The following is a 20015-nucleotide window of genomic DNA, read 5'->3' on the forward strand; positions in this document are numbered from 1 at the left end:
CAGTTATGGTTCCTGATATAGTCTGGATGTGTGTCTCCATTCAAATTTCATATTGAAATGCAATCCCCAATGTTGGAGGTTGGACCTTGTGGAAGGTGTATTATGCCATTCTGGCACTTCTATAAAGAAATGCCTGAGACTGGGTGATTTATTTAAGAAAAAATATTTAATTGACTGAAAGTTCCACAGACTGTACAGGAAGCATGGCAGCATCTGCTTCGGGGGGTGGGAGTGGGAAGGCGGGGCACTCAGGAAACTTACAATTATGGTGGAAGGTGAAGGGGAAGCAAGCACTTCTTACATGGCCAGAGTGGGAGCCAGGGGGCTGGTGGTGCCACACACTTTTAAACAACCAGATCTCACCAGAACTCACTCACTATCATGAGAACAGCACCAAGGTGGAAATCCACCACCATGATCCAATCACCTCCCACCAGGCCCCACCTCCCACACTGTGGACTACAGTTTGATATATTGGGCAGACACACAAATCCAAACCATATCAGGAGGTGTTTGGAACATGGGGGTGGGTTTCTCATGAATGGTTTAGCACCATCCCCCTTGGTACAGTCCTCCTGATAGTGCATTCTCGAGAGATCTGGTTGTTTAAAAGTGTGTAGCTTTTACATGACTGTAAGTTTCCTGGGGGCCCCTCCAGAAGCCCAGCAGATGCCAGCACCATGCTTGCTGTACAGCCTGCAGAACTATGAGCTAATTAAACCTCTTTTCTTTATAAATTACCCAGCCTCAGGTATTTCTTTGTCTGTTCTATACAAGAACAGACTAATGCAGTTCCTGATCATTGTTTCAATACATGTGTTAAAATTCTGGTTTGAATGTGCTCATTTTGCTCTACATAATTTTATCTTGTTGATCTTCTCCATGTGTCTATTCAGAAAACCTCGAGGTCAAAGAACTTGTGTAATACTGGAGAAAAGAGTACATACATGAAGGGGAAAGACTGAGATTGTGTCTAAGAGAAGCTACCAAATCAGATGTTTTAAGTCCGTGTATGGAAGGAAAGAGTTTTCTTCGCACGGCCGTATTTTCCTCTGTCAGTGACAGCTCTTCAGAGAACAGCTCTGAACTCTGTGTTGATAGTGAGAAAGAATATTTACTTTCCCAAATTATTTGACCCTACCAGCTGTATATATTGGTGATCCAACATCAAAGACAATTAACAAATCCACTAAAGACACAAGGACAGTTTTTGAAGTCAAAGTTGTGCATATATTTTGTGTAACTAAGATCCTCTACCTTTAATTAATTAAAGCTATTGGTGGCTATGAATGGGTTTTTTAAACATTATTTTACAAGTCTTTCATTTCAGAGAGGGAAATAAAGCTTATTCATCCTTTGATATCCAGACACTGTAATCAAGACAACTGGGTTCCTATGGGTCAAAGACAACAAATTATAATTTACCATACCATAAGAATAAACAAAACTTTAATTTATAATGTAGCTAAAGAGTTCTTCTTGTAGAATTCTGCCACAATTTACATGGTGATGTCATCAAAGTCTTGTCCTCCAGACACACTTGTCCCCTTTACAGAAAGGGGAGAACCAGAGGACTTAATGCTCACCATTTCTCTATGCTTATGTAATATTGGGTGACCCTTTTACAAACAGCAAATACAGGCACTTAGTTGCGAGAAATTATAGAGGGAATAAAAACAGAATGGTCAACTATCTAAAGAGATTATAACTAAAATGAAAAGCAGAGGGGAAAATAAAAGTATTATACATATATAGGAATAGAGGCATTACATTTTATGCTATAATTGAAAGTTGGTGTAATTTAGATCCTTTTAAAAATCCAAATACGGATGTGTAAACATCTCAAACACTGGCATGCATCATTCTTTGTGGGTGGATCAGTCTAGGAAAGGTCAAGAAAGCTCTACCCACTTTTACAAAATAAATCACATGGTTATTAGTTCTTAATCTGTGAAATAGCCTGCATAATACTGTATTTCCTCAAATCGAAGATTCCATCCATTTTAAGACATACTACTATTTTATTTAGCAAGAAAAAGAAAAAGCTATGCCAGTTAAGCTACGGCATATGATCAATTTAAAACACATTCCCATTTCAGAGATATTAAAATGTGAAAAAATGTGCATCTTAGATTTGAAGAAATACAGTGAAATCTTATCTATACATATATTCACATAGGAACAAAACTTGACAATAATTCTGGAATACAGTAGCATACTTCTTAAGAGTATCAAATGTATAATGAATTCTTTAAAGAAGAAGAAAGAGACATCTCACAAGAAACACGGAAAATTAACTTATCTATACATGTTCAGAAATATTTTGTATTTTCCAATACATTTTTTCCATTATGGTCTTACATATTTATTTATTTAAGTGTATTGCTTTTCTACTGATTACATAAGTAAAAAGTGCTTATAATTTAAAAAGTGAAACTTTAGAAAATACACAAAAATAGCATCCTGATAAAGATCTAGCCTGATTTTGATCTGTAATGATGCAGGCACTATTTTTTTAAATAGTCCCTCCTCCTTTTCTCTTGCTTTGTTCCTTAATTCCAGATAGCCTCTTCCTACACACACAGCTGCTGCTGTAGTTGCTGCTAGAGCCCCCATCAATCTCTACAATGCTTACCCAGCTTCTAGAGCCTTTGCCCAGTTTGCAGTGGGAGACATTCAGCCTCAATCCTTCCACTCCATTTGATTCCTTTAGAGGAGAGAAGAAGGAAGAGGGATAGGGGTGGGTTCGAATTTTAAGATATTAGGACTCCGGATTCAGAAATAGCTTCGGGGAAGTTCAAGGTTAACACTTAATACCGTTTCAACTATTTCAACTACCTTACAGATATTAAGGAGAAAAGAGTGGTTATGTTTCTCCTCCAAGTTTTTTTTTAGTGCTTTCTAGTTGATCCCAAGATTTCATTTTGATTAGCATGGTAATACCAATGCACACACATTAACTAAAAAACTCAGAGTTCCATTGCTACTTAGGATGATGAATGCCATAAAAAGAATATTGCTCCCACTCTAACAACCACAAAAGAGTCAGGTGACCTACAAAACTGTAAGTATTCTTGAGCCCATCAGAGGGCTGAAGTCACAACACAGCCAAGTAACCTGAATTCCAAAGAGGGACAAGCTTTCCAAAGTTAGATTGCACACAAAGCTCTTTGCAGAGCAGGGGAGACAGAGGTGGTCACCATTCAACTAGGCAAGAAAAAAATCAGCCAAAATTTGAATGAATTCTTAAAGGGCAAGTGTGGGCTGGCATGTCAATTTGGAAGAGCTAGAAGCCCCAGACACAGGGGAAGTTTCACTCACAATCTCAGGTTCAACCTCAGTTTCATCAGCCTCCCCCTGGGTATGCATACTGAAGACAAAGACGGACCAGAGCTGGAAACTTGAGAGAGCCATCCTTCAGGGACACATCTGCTGCTGATGGAGACAGGCACTGATGAAGACCCTTTCAAGCAGACACACCTGTCTGTGGAGTTGGGCAGGAAATCTTGGGCCCAGGACTCTGCAATGATTTCAGACACAGGTCAGCTACTGCTAGGAGAGAGACAAAAAATTCTCTCCCACCTAAGAGCAACTACAGATAACAAGGCAGAATCCAGTTGACATAGAGAGGAGATGAAGGAATGCTGAGAAAACCCCAGGTTTGAGGCCCAGGCATACAGGGCCTGCCTAAGACTGAGGCTGGACCATTACAAGACAGAGTCCCCTCTGCCCCCACCCAAGCCCAAAACCAATTAACAAGCAACGGTGGTTTAACACTGGGAAGGCAAGAACATGAAAAGAGACCCTCTGTGTTTCAAGCAAGCAAGGTAGAATGGGAACACTGAGAAAAGTCATCCAGGACTCCAGATCCCACTCTAAGCTCAAAGGAATGGCAGCCATCACCAAGGGATTTGAAGCCTGTTCAACTCAGTCTCTTCAGTTCTTCTCCATACAATGTCCAGCATTCAATAGAAAAGTACAAGACACACAAAAAAGCAAGATAAAGCATGCTATTGTCAAATGATCGACCAACAGGAGCAAACACAGAGATGACTTTGATGCTGAAACTATTGAACAGAGACTTTAAAATAACTATGATTACGATGTTAAATGATCTAGTGAAAAAGTTAGACAACATGCATGAACAGATAGGAAATTTAAGCAGAGAGATAGAAACTATAAAAAGAGTCCAGTGGAAATGTTAGAAATTAAAACATTTTTAGAGATGAAAAATTCATTTGATAGGCTTATTAGCAGACAGCACACAGTGAATGTAAAGACAGATTAATAGAAATTTCCAAACTAAAACAGGTAGAGAAAAAAGAATAAAAAGAAAATTTAAAAAAAAAAAAAGTAGAGTTATGGGGAAAATCAAATGGCCTAAAGTATGTGTAACTGAAGTTCAAGAATAGAGATAATGGACAAGAATTTTCCAAAGTTAATGAAAAACAACAAACCACAGATCCAAGAATCCCAGAGAATCATAAGCAAGATTTTTTTAAAGGAAAACAAAAATTAAAAAACACTGATATATTGCATAAACTGCTGAAAAAATATTTAAGACAGGCAGAGAAAAAAGAGACATTGCGTTAAGAGGAAGAAAGTCAGAATCTAAAGTAGCATCACTTATTTCATTTAAAACCACAAAATTGTAACCCTCACATTGGGCAACTTAAATTTTATGTTTAATGTTTCCTCATATATTTTGTCTCCCTTATTTGACTGTAGACATTAAGGGAAGAGACCCAGTCTTAACACTGTATTAACATTACATTTATCCTCTTCTACATTGCTTGACAAAGCACGGGTCTTCAATAAGCACTTCTGACTTCGGAGCAGATTCACTTTTTACATGATTTTTTTTTTTGCATAGGATCAGTAAACTTTTTCTTACAGGCCATACAAAGTCTTAAGATATAAAATTACTTTTAGATTAGCTTTATGAAACTTTTAAAATTTATATTCTCTACCTTTTATTTTTCAGAAATAAAAATCTTTTAAAGTGTGTGAAACTGGCTCTACGTTTAGCAAAATGAGATCATGGAGTTTCCCCACTCTGGTACTTCCTTTCTCCAGCATTTACATATTGAATTTTAGATAATATTGTTACCCACACAATGGGAGGGTCTTATCACTTGGTGGGTGACAGTCCAAAGACCACAACCAAGGAGCATTTAACAAAGGGATTTTGTTTCCTGCAACAAGTAAGGAGGACAGCTGGGGCAGTTTCCCAAACCCGTACCTCCCAAACAATGGTGAAAACAGCTTTCATTAGGCTGGTTCGCTGAGCCATTGTATGCAGAAGCAGAGCAAAGGCAGAGCCTGTGAGGTAGCTGATCATGCTTCTCCACGTCACATGTGTAGGAAATGGCAGAGAAGCTCCTTGCTGGGCGGGGTTTTTAGTATGGTAATGAGGAAAGTTCACAAGATTCATCTCCAACTCAGGCATCTCTGGACTCAACCAGTTTTTGTTCATCTAGAGCTGAGCTTCACTCCGGAACTTTTTGAAACAACTCGAGATGCAACAGTTACAAGTGGGTGCTTTTTCAGGGTGCATACCCAGAAACCTGGGGATCTTGGGTTACAATATCATATCCACATATTATTTTGTTATCTACAATTCTCTATGTGTAATTTGTCTTTTCCTCCACAAACAGATTGTCGATCCTTCAAAATAAGGTCTGTAATGTCTGTATTTTATATCTCATACACAACAGATGCATAATAAAATATTTGGTTACTAATGTTAAAATAATAAAAAAATCTAGGAATGTCCAGCTCTGACCTGCTACGTTTAGGTCCCAGGCCCAAGAAGAGGGAGCCTATAGTAAAAGATGTGGAGTCCATTGCTGAACTCGACCTTGACCTTCATCCACACTCTCAGCTGCTTGTTCCCCACTGGGCTCAGCTTCCCCTTTCAGGCCTCACACACCTGTAGGTGGGGCCAGGTCTGAGGTTCCCTGACATATTTATCTCTCTGGTTCCACAACTATCATTTTATCCTCTTCTCATAAGCTGCATACCCAGTTCTAATTCCAGCCCCAGGAGTCAGGCTCTGGACAAGAAGTAATCTTGAAAAGTATGAAAACAAACAAATCTCTATATATAGCCACAGTAAAAAGGTGATATGATCGGGTATGTAAACCATTCTTCTACTAGGATTATATTTGAGAAAAATGCAGCACATTTTCACATAACAAATATCTATGAAATCAAAGAACATAATCCCCAAATTATTAGTTTAGCAGAATGTTTAAATAAATGGAATGTTTAGCCTGCCAACTTCTCATACAAGTAGAATAATTATTCCATAAAAACGTCACACTCTAAAGCCTAGGATTTGCCAGTGTGCTCTTGCAAATACGTTTGTGCCTAAGAAAATTCCAAGTATCGGAGCTTCAAAGATGAGAAACACTGAAGTGTCCAATCAATTTCTTTGACCCACCCCAGATGTTACAATCTATTCTTGGTAGTTACGTTCTACTGAACATAACAGAAACACTGAATTAGGGAACACTGAACCATAGATCCCAGGAGAAATACAGAGTTGGGTTCCTGCAAACGTCGATCACAACATTTCTATCAATCAAGACATAACCTTGCTTTATGTGTTTGTTTAAATAAACCTTATTTAATATATTATTGATTCATTAACACTGAACTCAGAACTAAAGCACCTTAACTCCTACTTGAACGAAGCTTATCTAACACACGTATTTTCTCTGTAAGGCACTTCACAGCCTTCTGCTTAGGAATACTGGACACCACTTCAATACCAAGCTTCAGAGGAGGGAGGCATTTTAAACAGCAAAATCACTAGGAAATAGCACAAAAATGTGGAAAATATGGCACTAAGCAGACTGCAAATTTAAAAACACTTATTTACAAGAGGTGAAACAAGAAGATAGAGCGTTACCTTATTCAACATCATCTGGGAACATCCACATCAGATAACTCAAATTCTTCATCACTCTACACTTATCCACAAACGACTGCAAAGGCACCATGAGTACAGATTTGGGGGATCTCAGGGATGCAGATTCTAGTGGGATGGCAGGAAAAACAACATTCTAATAAGCTTTCTAAAAATGAAATGGGCCAACCCAGGAGAAGACTTTCCAATCTTTGGTGTGGTTGTTTGTAATTCAGATCTGCCACTCCCAAATCAGGTACACATCAGAAAATCTGGGTGGGAGGCTTGTTAAAAATACTCCAGTGTTTCTGACTTAGTAGATCTAGATGGGGCTCAGAATCTGTACTTTTATCAACAAATTTTTCATCACTCTATGCATGTCCGCAAATGACTGCAAAGGCACCATGATTTGGGGGATCTCAGGGATGCAGATTCTAGTTGGATGGGGAGAAAAACAACATTCTAATAGAATTTCCTAAAAATGCAATGGGCCAACCCAGGAGAGGACTTCCCAATCTTTGACGTGGTTGCAAAAAGGAAATTTTTGCAAATAGGCAATTTCACAAATACAGAATTTGTCATAATAAGCATAGACTTTATCTCCATCTCAAATGTCCTCCTCAATAGCCCAATTTGATACATACCTTGCACATCCTCTGGCCTCTCTCAATTTTCCATCCATTGATCTTGTTACTTACTCATCAACACCCACACACCCCCCTTGGCTCCAATGCACATTTTCATCCTTCCTAATCATAGAAGTGCTACGCTCAAGTTTGTGCATTTCATTGTACGTAAACTTCATCCAATATATATGTGACAAAATAAGTATAGTAAAATGCTAATAAGAGAATTTAGGTGGTGGGTATATGGGTGTTCACCATAAAATTTTTTCAATTTTTTGTGTGTTTGAAAACATTCCTAATAAAATGGGAAAAGAGAATAGGAATCACACATTCCAAAAACATTGTAAAAATATATTTAATGAAATGAAATTGAATCTTTCCCCAATCTTCCGCCCAACGCCTCACTTCCCTTCATAATGTCTTCATCAGGTGGTCATATGGACAAGTCATTTCCAAATGCTGCTTCATGGACCAGCTGCCTCAGAATAACCCAGGTGCTGATAAAAATACAGGTTCTGAGCCACATCCAGACCTACTAAGTCAGAAACACTGGAGTATTTTTAACAAGCCCCCCCACCCAGATTTTCTGATGTGTACCTGGTTTGGGAGTGACAGATCTGAATTACATACAACCACACCAAAGATTGGCCCATTTAATTTTTAGAAAGCTCTATTCAAATATTGTTTTTCCTCCCATTCAACTGGAATCTGCATCCTTGAGGTCTTCCACTCATCTATTCTTTTATTTTGGGGGCCATAGACTGAATCCCTCTTCCTCTTTATAATAATTATAGTTCTCATTATTATTTTTTTTTTTAGAGATGGGGTCTCACTACATTGCCCAGGCTGGTCTCAAACTCCTGGACTCAAAAAATCCTCTGGCCTCAGCCTCCCAGTGCTGGGATTACAGGCATGAGCCCCTGCACCCAGCCCACAGCCCTCATGATCAGTGCTGATTACATCGTATGATGATACACTCTGTGCTACGCTCTGTGCATCCTCTCAAGGTAGACTTGTAGATGTCATGCCCCACCCCATCTTCCTACGCTTCCCAATACCAAGCAGTCAGGGAAAGTTCACCTTCTGTGAAATCATGACATGACCTTCTAGTGCCTTCACCAGCCTTTTCTGAAAACGGTCAAAGAGTAAACCTCAGACATTCTACTCTGCATGAATGAATTTATCTAATCCTCTTTTTTTTTCTTTTTTTTTTTCTTTTGAGACAAGAGTCTCACTCCGTCACCCAGGCTGGAGTGCAGTGTAGTGATGATCTCAGCTCACTGCAACCTCTGCCTCCTGGGTTCAAGTGATTCTCCCGCCTCAGCCTTCCAAATAGCTGGGACTACAGGCATGCGCCACCATGCCTGGCTAATTTTTGTATTTTTAGTAGAGCTAGGTTTCACTGTGTTGGCCAGGCTGGTCTCGAACTGGTGACCTCAGGTGATCCACCTGCCTCAGTCTCCCAAAGTGATGGAATTACAGGCGTGGGCCACCACACCCAGCCTTAAAAAAAAAAAAAAAAAAAAATACACACACACAAAAAAAAAGCCAGCATCAGCATCTCACTCTGTTGCCCAGGCTGGAGTGCAGTGGTGCAATCTCAACTCACTGCAGCCTTAACCTCCCAGGCTCAAGCAATCCTCTCACCTTAGGCTGCCAAGCAGCTGGAACTACAGGCACGTGCCAACATGCCTGGCTAATTTTTGTATTTTTTGTAGAGACAAGGCTTTGCCACGTTACCCAGGCTGGTCTTGAACTCCTGGCCTCAAGTGATCCTCCCATCTCGGCCTTCCAAAGTGCTGGGATTACAGGTGTGAGCCACCGCCCCCAGCCTGATCTTCTTCTGAAAGTAGATCTTGACAGAAGTAGACACTAAACAACATAGAAAGAGAGCCTGGAACCAGGTAGAAAATATCATTTGCCTACTTCACAGTTCTGCACAATACTGGTCCCATCTAAAGGGATATAATATGTTTCTCTATTCAGCTGAATAAAAGATTTCAAGTGATCTAGAAACCAGTTTCTACTATTTACAATTTAGACATGTTTGACTGAAATTTAAAATTAATCCTTTCAGCTGCCATATCCCATGAGCTAAAAAAAATTTGTATAATATCTCAGTGTAAAATAATGTCACCTTGAGGTCTGTTTAATTTTGCTTTTTTGAATAATATGTTCAAACATTCCTGCTAAATGCAGAACTTTAAACAAGCTGGACTGAAAGATTTTTTAAATAAGATTTGGGGGATGAAATCACCAAGTTACCTGGTGTTTTTCAATAAAATTGAGATTTCTCAATTTTATAATTTTTAAATGAAGTATCATTGTACTCTGCTATGAATCAGATGGACACTAACTGTTTGGTAGCCTTTAGTCTAACCTTTAGAAATGTTGGCATTCTGGGATGTGACACATTTTTTATGAATGTGATGTCTGTGTTAATGTATTCATAATGTGTCTTGTTAATACAGCTGTAATGTTTCTGGGATTATAGGTGTGAGCCACCACACCCGGCCCCACTGGTAATTTTTAAATTGGTGTTTTCTAAATTTCCCGCATATTTAGCCACTGTTAGGTTGACCACAAAATTGCCATTTTTCTTGGCCAAAATGATTCAATCTAATGCTTACTTAATTTGGATTTTAAAAGATAAAGCAGAAGTGCTGTCAGTTAGCAATTTTATTTCTTCTGCCTCCCATGGGAATAATTTTCAAATGTTTTCCTCTCTACTGTGAACTAAAGTATAATTTTCTACTTGCATGTTCTTTTTCGTAATTTTGAAAACTTTAGACCAGAAGAGATGACTCGTGCCTGTAATCCCAACACTTGGGGAGGCTGATGTGGGAGAATTGCTTGCGCCCAGAAGAAGTTCAACACCAGCCTGGGCAACATGGTGAGACTCTTTCTCTTAAAAAAAAAAAATAATAATAGCTGAACATAGTGGCATGCACCTATAGACCTATAGTCCTAGCCACTCAGGAGGCTGAAGATCACTTGAGCCCAGGAGGTTGACGCTGCAGTGAGCTGGGTTTGTGCCGCTGCCCTCCAGCCTGAGCAACAGAGCAAGACCCTGCCACTAAATAAATAAATGAACTTCTATCTATTTCCAAGACTATCTTTTCACCTTTTTTGACTCAGCCATTCTGGAATAGCCAGCACCCATCCCAACTTCGGAAAACCACACTTTTACATGCAAAGTCAAGATGACATTGAAAGGCAGAATAGAAATAAAGATATTTTGTATTCTTCTAAATATTCTTTAAGTTCTACTTCAAGTGACTTTTATAATATTTATATAGAAAGTACTTAAAATTGTCTCATGATATGGCAGAGAACCCTAAGGAATCCAGAAAAATTCAGCACCTGTAAAGATCAGAACTTGATGGTACAGAAAGAATTTTAAAGTGTAAGTAAAACCTTTCCAAAAAGATGTTTACTTTTTGAATAGCATCCAAATATCACAAAGAAGATATGAACAGAAGTTGCAGAAAAGAGTTCTATTTCTTTGTTGATATAAAAAATAAGAAATACTGCTTAATACACAAATGATAAATGCTTATGATGATGGCCATCCTAAATGCCCTGACCTGACCATTACTATACATTTAAAAAAATATCACAGGCGGCCAGGCACAGTGGCTCACACCTGTAATCCCAGCACTTTGGGAGGCCCAGGCAGGCGGATCACCTGAGGTCGGGAGTTCAAGACCAGCCTGACCAACATGGAGAAACACCATCACTACTAAAAATAGAAAATTAGCTGGGCATGGTGGTACGTGCCTGTAATTCCAGCTAATCAGGAGGCTGAGGCAGGAGGATCGCTTGAACCTGGGAGGTGGAGGTTACGGTGAGCCGAGATCTCACCATTGCACTCCAACCTGGGCAACAAACTCTGTCTCAAAAAAAAAAAAAAAATCACAGGCACCTCATAAATATGTACAGGTATGATGAATCAATAAAACAAAATTTTTAAAGAAATACCTTATCTAGAATAATTTATTATGAAATATTTTTTAACCAAGGCTCATGACTTATATTTTCCAATTTGGATTAAATGTGTATTTTGAGTCTCCTGTCAGCTAATTCCTTCCCAGAGTTCACCAATATAAAATATCTCTCCCCTTCTGCGTTCCCTGCTACTGCCATTCACTCAATCCTCAGGCTGCCTTATTTCATTAATTAGTTTTGATATGTACATACCTGTCACCTATATAAACACTCCTTAAGAAAAGAGAGTATGTCTTGACTATCTTTGTTCTATTTCTTTGTCGATATAAAAAATACCCCCTCAGGGTCTTGTACACTGGAAACATTCTTGTACACCAGATCTCTCTTTTTTGTTTAAATCAACTGTTTTTTCTCCTTGACTGGTTTAATTACCCAAATCTGCATCTTCCCTCATCCATCTCTACTGCTATTTCTAGAAAGGCAATGGCCCAACAATATACAGTGGTCTAGGCACAGACACACAATAGTTTTATTTCAAATCTATATCTCAGGTGCTAAACAGATTCATGCAGTCAAAGCAGCTGCGCTCCGTGTACTGTTCCCAGAATGTAAATAAGTACTGTGTTAAAAATTAATTAGGCATTCGCTCAAATACCTAATGGTCAATTCAGACATTTCAGGCTTCAACTTTAATAATACAAAAATATTTAATAATGTTAATCTTTCAGAACTGTGTCAATGGGATCATGGATGAGCTGACTCACTTCACTGAAGAAATTTACCCTCTGTAGAAAAATGTAAGCCTAGCAGATTCAAACTGTTTATACAAGATCTAAAAGAATCTCAGAGATATCTTTCAAATACGCATACAAAATATTTTCTGACTTAATTCCTGTATATTACTTTTGAGTAGAGTGTGGACAGACTTCCAAGGCTCAAATATAAGGCTATTGTTCAGATGCTATTTTAAAATCACAATAATCATCTTAGTGATTGAAATAGTCTAGTTATTATCTAGATTTGGAATCAACGGCCTAGGGTTGAATTCCTGGTTCTGTGACTACCTTATGTTGGGTGGACTTGGATAAGGCATTTAATCTCTCCTAGTGTGTTTTCTTATATCTAGAGTAAAGAAACTTCTGCTACCTACCTATTTAAAATAGATATTTTGAAATCAAATTAGAGCAGAGTTCCCCGAACTTGGCACTGTTGGTGTTTGGGGCCAGATAATTCTTTGGTGTGATTCTGTGCATGGTACGATGTTTAGCAACAGGTCCGGCCTCTACCCACAATGCCAATAGCACGCATGCACACACATGCACACACACATACACACACATGCACACACACATACACACACACACTCCCCAGTTCAGTTATAACAGCCAAAAGTGTCTCCAGATGCTGCCAAATGCTGGGGTAGGGGGGAAGTGACACACACACCCATCCCTCTGCCCCACTGAGAATGAATGAATTAAATGATTTATATGGAAACTTTCATTAATACATTGAATATATACTGATCACCTACTATATGCCACACACTGGCCAAGTCAAATCAATGTGATTCATGCCCTCTAACAGAGCAGATGAATAAATCAGTGTTTGCGGTGACAGGAGTTTAGGAGCCCTTGGGGTCAGGAAGGGGGAAGGGAAGTGTAACATTAAGATATCAAAGAGTAGAAGCCACAGGAATTGGTGATTAAATGGATGCAGGGGAATGAGTAAAAGGAGAAGAGAAAAACAATTCTTACAACATCAACAATGGTTCATTATTATTTATTACCTAAGTCATAAGAATTTTTCCACAAAAACAGGGACATCTCCCAAAAGAAAACTCATACCACATAAATGTTCATAAAAATAAATATTGACTTCGCTGTGGCTGCTTTAATTTTAACCAGTGGGGAGACACACGTAGACAAATGACTCCTTTCTTCCATTCCATTTGCACTTCTATCTCTGAATTCTCAAGACCAACAGAGGTTAGTTAGTCTCCATGCCATAGTTAGACTATCCAAGTCCACAAAGATGGTAGGAAGGGGGTAACGGACAACATGCATCACTGATGGGTTTTTTTATTGCATCCACTGAAGAACACATTCTTTTAACATTGTCTAAGAATTCTGTTAGATATCAACTTTGAAAACCCAAGTCAAATGCATTTGTGCCACCACCAAAAGAAAATAAGACCTAAACCAGGGTAAAAAACAGCCTTTTCTTCATGACCCTGGAGATGTATACCTTTTCAGAATATTATTTGCATGTGAGGTCCTCAACAGAGGTGACTCTGTTACCTCTCATCCCCGGGGTACAGCAAGGCAACAGCTATCCCATTATCTCATGGCACTTTGTAGTTCATGTGAAACCAGTAACGTGTAGTTTCAAAACACAGAACATTGCCTTCGTTAGAGGAGAGCTAGTTAAAGGCTGCTAATGGGGCCCTTCGGCTCCTGGTCCTGCAGAGGTACTTGGAGGAGGTCCATGTGCCTAACCACATCAATTTCAGATGAAATTCTCATTGCAAATGTATGTTACCCAACACCTCAAAATGTATAAAGGCCTTCCTGGTTTTTAGAGCTTACAAACCCCCTGACAATAGAATTCTTTGTGGAAATATCAAAATTCAAGTAACAGAGACAATTTTTGAGAGGATCAAAAATAGAAACCATTATTGGAGTATAAAAACATTTTAGTTACTTAAGAATCCATATTTCTAAGAAAAGCAGCCTTGTTAACTGACATGTGCCCAATAGGCAATTTTCCCCATTTAATTTTCACAAATAGATCACTCTGAAATGTATTTCCCCTAACAAAGACTGCACATTAACAACAAATGATATATCTTCAGATTTTAATTAATGTCAAGAGCTTTATTTTGCTTCCAAGCAACTTATAAGAGACATGTTATTAATATAATTTAATTTAAGGGGACAGGCATTTGTTTTCTATTTTTAAAAAGGTGGTTTGAAATTCTGGCCCTCTCAACATCATTTAAACATTCCTGTTCCATGCTTCAATATAATAAATTGAATCAGCATTTTAATTGTGCCCATGCTTTGTGGTTCCTGGCAGTACAAAAAGATCCTCTGTGAGCGCATGACTCCCCTCAAGAAAACCCCACTGGGTGATTAATTACTAGTCTGGAAGATATAAATATGTCTCTCAATAAAGACAGTATGGACTGCTGGAAGCTCTGGCCTTATACATCTCCATGGGGTGCCTTAACTAAGCAGACATCCTCTTAATTCAAACAAGATTCTGGCTCCAGCATTCACGGACAGCTCCCTCATCATACACTGTTCCTTTATTGAACAGCATATTTCTTTTAATTAGCATCATTTTGTACCTGTATAAGAATCAAAGGAAATCAGGCTTTTATGTATAAATATATCTAATTTTCAAGGTGCCTCTGTTCCTTAAGAACGAACTAAGGACAACAGTAAATAACCTTGCATTTTCAAAAAAGTACTATCTTTGTATAAATATATTTTAGGATACACCAAGACATTACTCATGCTTCATTCTGAGTTAAAGATTTGGCCAAAAGACCATAAATTTATAAACAAAAACATGAACCAGCAGGTCTGTGAGTCTATTCCTAAGCCTCACACCTATTGCATGAACTGAGAAGCCTCATGATTGCTAGAAGGGAGAGGAGCTTAGACAAAGGACTCATTGGCCACCACCCCTTACTCCACATAGTAAAAACAAGAATTGATGGAATTCCTAGGACTGTTCCTACAAGGCCAGAATTAGGGAAGAAGAGTTTATACCAACCATTTAAACCAGAAATTGCAAGCAATGTCAACTAACTTGAAAATAAAGATTAACACAAGAAATCAATACTAGAAGTTGGCTTTTTTAAATTGGAGAATTCTCAATTATAAATTTTTAGTCTAATACTTTGCATTAATGATCATGGCATTTATTACTACAATTGAATAACCACATCCCAACACCTTTTCATTATGTTTAAAATGAGGGGGTGGGGACAGGGGAACAGGATTATCATGAGTCATTTTAACCAATCTAGAAATCCAGACATCAGGCTGGGCACAGTGGTTCATGCCTGTAATCCCAGCACTTTGGGAGGCCAAGGTGGGTGGATCACCTGAGTCCAGGAGTTCAAGACCAGCCTGGGTGACAGCAAAACCCCATCTCTACTAAAAATACAAAAATTAGTGGGTTGTGGTGGCACACACCTGTAGTCCCAGCTACTTGGGAGGCTGAAGCGGGAAGACTGCTTGAGCCTGGGAGGCAGAGGTTGCAGTGAGCTTAGACAGAAAAAACAAACAAACAAACAAGGAAATCCAGACACCATGTTCCTAACCATCCTATTTGAAACAGGATGAAAGAAAGGTTTTCTAAAAAGCCAATATGCATTCTGACATGGGAAAATATTATTTGTATACAGACTTCTACTCTCTTACTATTCATATCTTTACCTGGCCTTGCCAAAGATATTTTTGAGCAGGATCATCAAACATAAATGCAAGCACTAAATCCGTAAGCAAACATGAATCTGAATTGGAGTTCTGCAGTAGACTGCAAAAATGGCCATAATACTTAAGCTCCTCCCATCAAGAGGTAGAGTATATTTTCCCACCCCTTTAATCTGGGCTGATCTTATGGGTTTTTTTGACCAATAGCATGTGCACAAATGGAAGCATATCAACCCTGAGCTGAGGCCTTAGGAGACCCTACAGCTTCCATTCTCAAATTCTTGGAACTCTGTGCTCACCATGGGAACAAACAGAGTGGGCTGAAAGAGGTTCAGAGCCAATGTGGTCAAAGGTCCCAATCATCCCAGCTGTCCCAGATGTGGCTCTGATAAACCAGTCAGCCCACACAATCTATCAGTTAACTACAAGTACACAAGCAACCTCAGACGAGATTAACCAGGTTTGGCCCACACTAGAAGAACCACCCATCTGGCTGGGTGCGGTGGCTCATGCCTGTAATCTCAGCACTTTGGGAGACCAAGGCAGGTGTATCACCTGAGGTCAGGAGTTCGAGACGAGCCTGACCAACATGGTGAAACCCTGTCTCTACTAAAACTACAAAAATGAGCCGGGCATGGTGGCACACACCTGTAATCCCAGCTACTCAGGAGGCTGAGGTAGGAGAATCACTTGAACCTGGGAGGCGGAGGTTGCCGTGAGCCAAGATCACGCCACCACACTCCAGCCTGGGCAACAGAGCAAGACACCGTCTCAAGGGAAAAACAAAAAAAAGAAAAAAAGAACCACCCAGCTGAGCCCAGCCAAAATTGTCAACCTGCAATATTATGAGCCACATTAAATGGGTAGTTTTTTAAACTGTGAGTTTTGGGGTGGTTCATAATGCAGAAATAGAAAGCTAATATAGGTTCTATAACCTCATAACCCAATATTTCCAGGCTTTAAGCTCCAGTTTAAGTTTCCCATTATAGCCTTTTTCAGGTACTAGCGTATATACTCTTTTGACCTATTTCCTTTTGAATTCTAATGTCACTTTTTTCTGTAACAAAATTCAGCACTTAGCTAACCAATTCCCTATATGATTTTCTAAGGTGTATATAACTATTATGCTTCACATACAAATAGAGGCAGAGACCATGTTTTATGTTAATTTTTATTATCTAACACATTAGACACATAGTAGGTATTCAATAAATGCTTGGTTTGATGTGAAAGTAGCTAGAGTTTGCAATAAGACTTTTAAACTTCATGTGCTAAACTTTTCTTGTTACATGTAAATAATATTATCCTGTGTTACCACAGGGGAGATTGAGTAATTTTTAAACTTTTACACTCCTTTACAAATATAAAATAGAGTAAATGTTATAATAAGAAAGCAAAAAACAACCAGATAAAATTGAAAATTTCTGTATATAGCAAAAGTCACAAAAAAAGCAATTAAAAGACAGTGACTGGAAGAAAGTACAGAGAAAAAAACTAAAAATCCATAATAGATAAAGAGCTCCTATGAAGCAATGGAAAACTGGGAAAAAGATATAAACTTATGGTATTCAGAAGAACCAGTAAAAAAACTGAAAAGATGCTTAACTCACAGATAACCAGCAAAATGCAAATTAAAATAAGCGTTTTATCATTTAGTAAAAAGACTAAAGAAAATACAATATTGATGGGTATATATGGAAATGCGCCTTCTTGCATACTGTGGATAGGAATATAAACTGGCTTATAGGAGGAGAGTTGGGCAATATCTATCAAAATGTTAATAGGCACATCGCTTGTAACCCAAAAATATTTACCGAAATCTTTTTGCATAGAAAACTATGCAAAAATTTAAAAGAATGTGACAAGGTCAGGAGCAGTGGCTCATGCCTATAATCCCAACACTTTGGGAGGCCAACACAGGGGAATCACTTGAGCCCAGGAGTTCGAGACCACCCTGGCCAACATGGCAAAACATCATCGCTACAAAAAAATTAGCCAGGCATAATGGTGTACCCCCACAGTCCCAGCTACCTGGGAGGCTGAGGTGGGAGGATTGGTTGAGCCCTGGAGGTCAAAGCTACAGTGGGCTGTGATTGTGCCACTGTTGCCTGAGCAACAGAGCAAGACCCTATCTCAAAAAAAAAAAAAAAGAATATGGTTAATTTTATGTACTGACATGAAAGATCAAGCAACATTAAGTTAAAAAGGCAGTTTGCTGGCCAATATGGTGAAACCCCATCTCTACTAAAAATACAAAAATTTTTAGGCGTGGTGGTGGGCACCTGTAATCCCAGCTACTCAGGAGGCTGAGTCAAGAGAATCACTTGAACCTGGGAAGCGGAGCTTGTGGTGAGCTGAGATCGCGCCACTGCACTCCAGCCTGGGTGACAGAGTGAGACTCGGTCTCAAAAAAAAAAAAAAAGGCAGTTTGCCAAAAAATGTGCATAGTGTAATACCATTTTTTGAAAGAAGTATATAAATGCATAGAAAAAAGTCTAGAATGATATACACCAAAATAATACTAATTTATTAATTACGTATTTGTATTATTAATAATGATTAGTAAATGGGATGGGTTGAGGGCCATTGAGAGAGTAAAGGAAGACAATAATTTTTACATGCTTATGCATTATCTGGATTTTTCAGAAGCATGGATTTATGTGATATGTGTGTAACTTGTTTATACTGCACATACCTGGGCAGCAGAGGAGAGCAGAGCAAAGATGGATTCAAAAAAGGAGCCAAAGAAAGAGCTGGGTCTTCACAGAGGAAGTCTTCACTTTTATCCTGGTTCCGACTGCCTCGGCCTCTCAGAGTGCTGGGATTATAGGCGTGAGCCACTGCGCCCGGCCTCCAATGCCTATGTTCTTAACTAACATGGTATGCTCTCTCCCTTAACAGACAAAGAAAGGCTTCTGGGTTGGCAATACTTGACTATATCCTTGCTCTATATGTAACAGGATACAATGAATCAATTTAAAAAAATCATATTGCTTAGCCATGGAAGTACATAGCCAACAGCTTCAGAAAAGCACACAGTAATAGTGCTGACTCAAATGCTTCCTGGGCAACAGGGTCCCTGGCTCAAGCAACAGGCCAACTAAGCCACACGATGTGTGGACAAAAATCAAAGTTCTCAGCTTGCCAGGATAAATGCCAGTGCTTAGACTGTGGATTCACTGAGGTAATGTCATCCCAAGAAGCCTCTTAAGAAACAAACAGCTCATCCATGAGCCCCACATGAGTTCTTTTCATATTTGGAATATCTATGGTCAAACTGGGATATTCCCACTGTCTCTTGTTACCTTAGGCCTGTTTGGAATTCATACAGTCTACATGATTGACACAGGCATTGTCGAAGAACATGTTTCCCACAAAACTGTCACAAACCCAGGTCAATTGGATTCCCCTACAGACCGAGTTAATACATAAAGAACTAGGGCAGCCAGGTGCAGTGGCTCACACCAGTAATCTCAGCACTTTGGGGGACTGAGGCGGGAGGATTGCTTGAGCTTAGGAGTTTGAGACCAGCCTGAACAATATGCAAAACCCCATCTCTACCAAAAAAAAAAAAAAATACAAAAAAATTAGCCGGGCATGCACCTGTAGTCCCAGCTACTTGGTAAGCTGAGGCGGGAGGATCACCTGAGCTCAGGAGGTCAGGCTGCAGTGAGCTGTGAGCTGTGATTATGCTACTGCACTCCAGCCTGGGCAACAGAGTAAGATCCTGTCTCAGGCCAGGCACGGTGGCTCACGCCTGTAATCTCAGCACTTTGGGAGGCCGAGGCAGGCAGATCACGAGGTCAGGAGATCAAGACCATCCTGGCTAACACAGTGAAACCGTGTCTCTACCAAAAATACAAAAAAAAAAAATTAGCCGGGCATGGTGGCGGGTGCCTGTAGTCCCAGTTACTCAGGAGGCTGAGGCAGGTGAATGGCGTGAACCCGGGAGGCAGAGCTTGCAGTGAGCCAAGATTGCGCCACTGCACTCCAGCCTGGGTGACAAAGCGAGACTCTGTCTCAAAAAAAAAAAAAAAAAAAGATCCTGTCTCAAAAAAAAAAAAAAGAACTAGGGAGGAAGGG

General features: G+C 39.3%; 1 long non-coding RNA gene across 1 annotated transcript in view; it reads right to left on the bottom strand.

Annotated features, from left to right (window-relative positions):
• Window positions 1–18718, bottom strand: part of LOC134731699 (uncharacterized) — a 106072-nt gene extending 87354 nt beyond the window's left edge. Inside the window, exon 1 of the long non-coding RNA XR_010114173.1 lies at window positions 18628–18718. This is a non-coding gene — a long non-coding RNA (uncharacterized lncRNA). The remainder of the gene's footprint in view (window positions 1–18627) is intronic.
• Between the last annotated feature and the right edge of the window lie 1297 nt (window positions 18719–20015).

This window comes from Symphalangus syndactylus, chromosome 11 (genome assembly GCF_028878055.3).
Source record: "Symphalangus syndactylus isolate Jambi chromosome 11, NHGRI_mSymSyn1-v2.1_pri, whole genome shotgun sequence".
NCBI lineage: Eukaryota > Metazoa > Chordata > Mammalia > Primates > Hylobatidae > Symphalangus > Symphalangus syndactylus.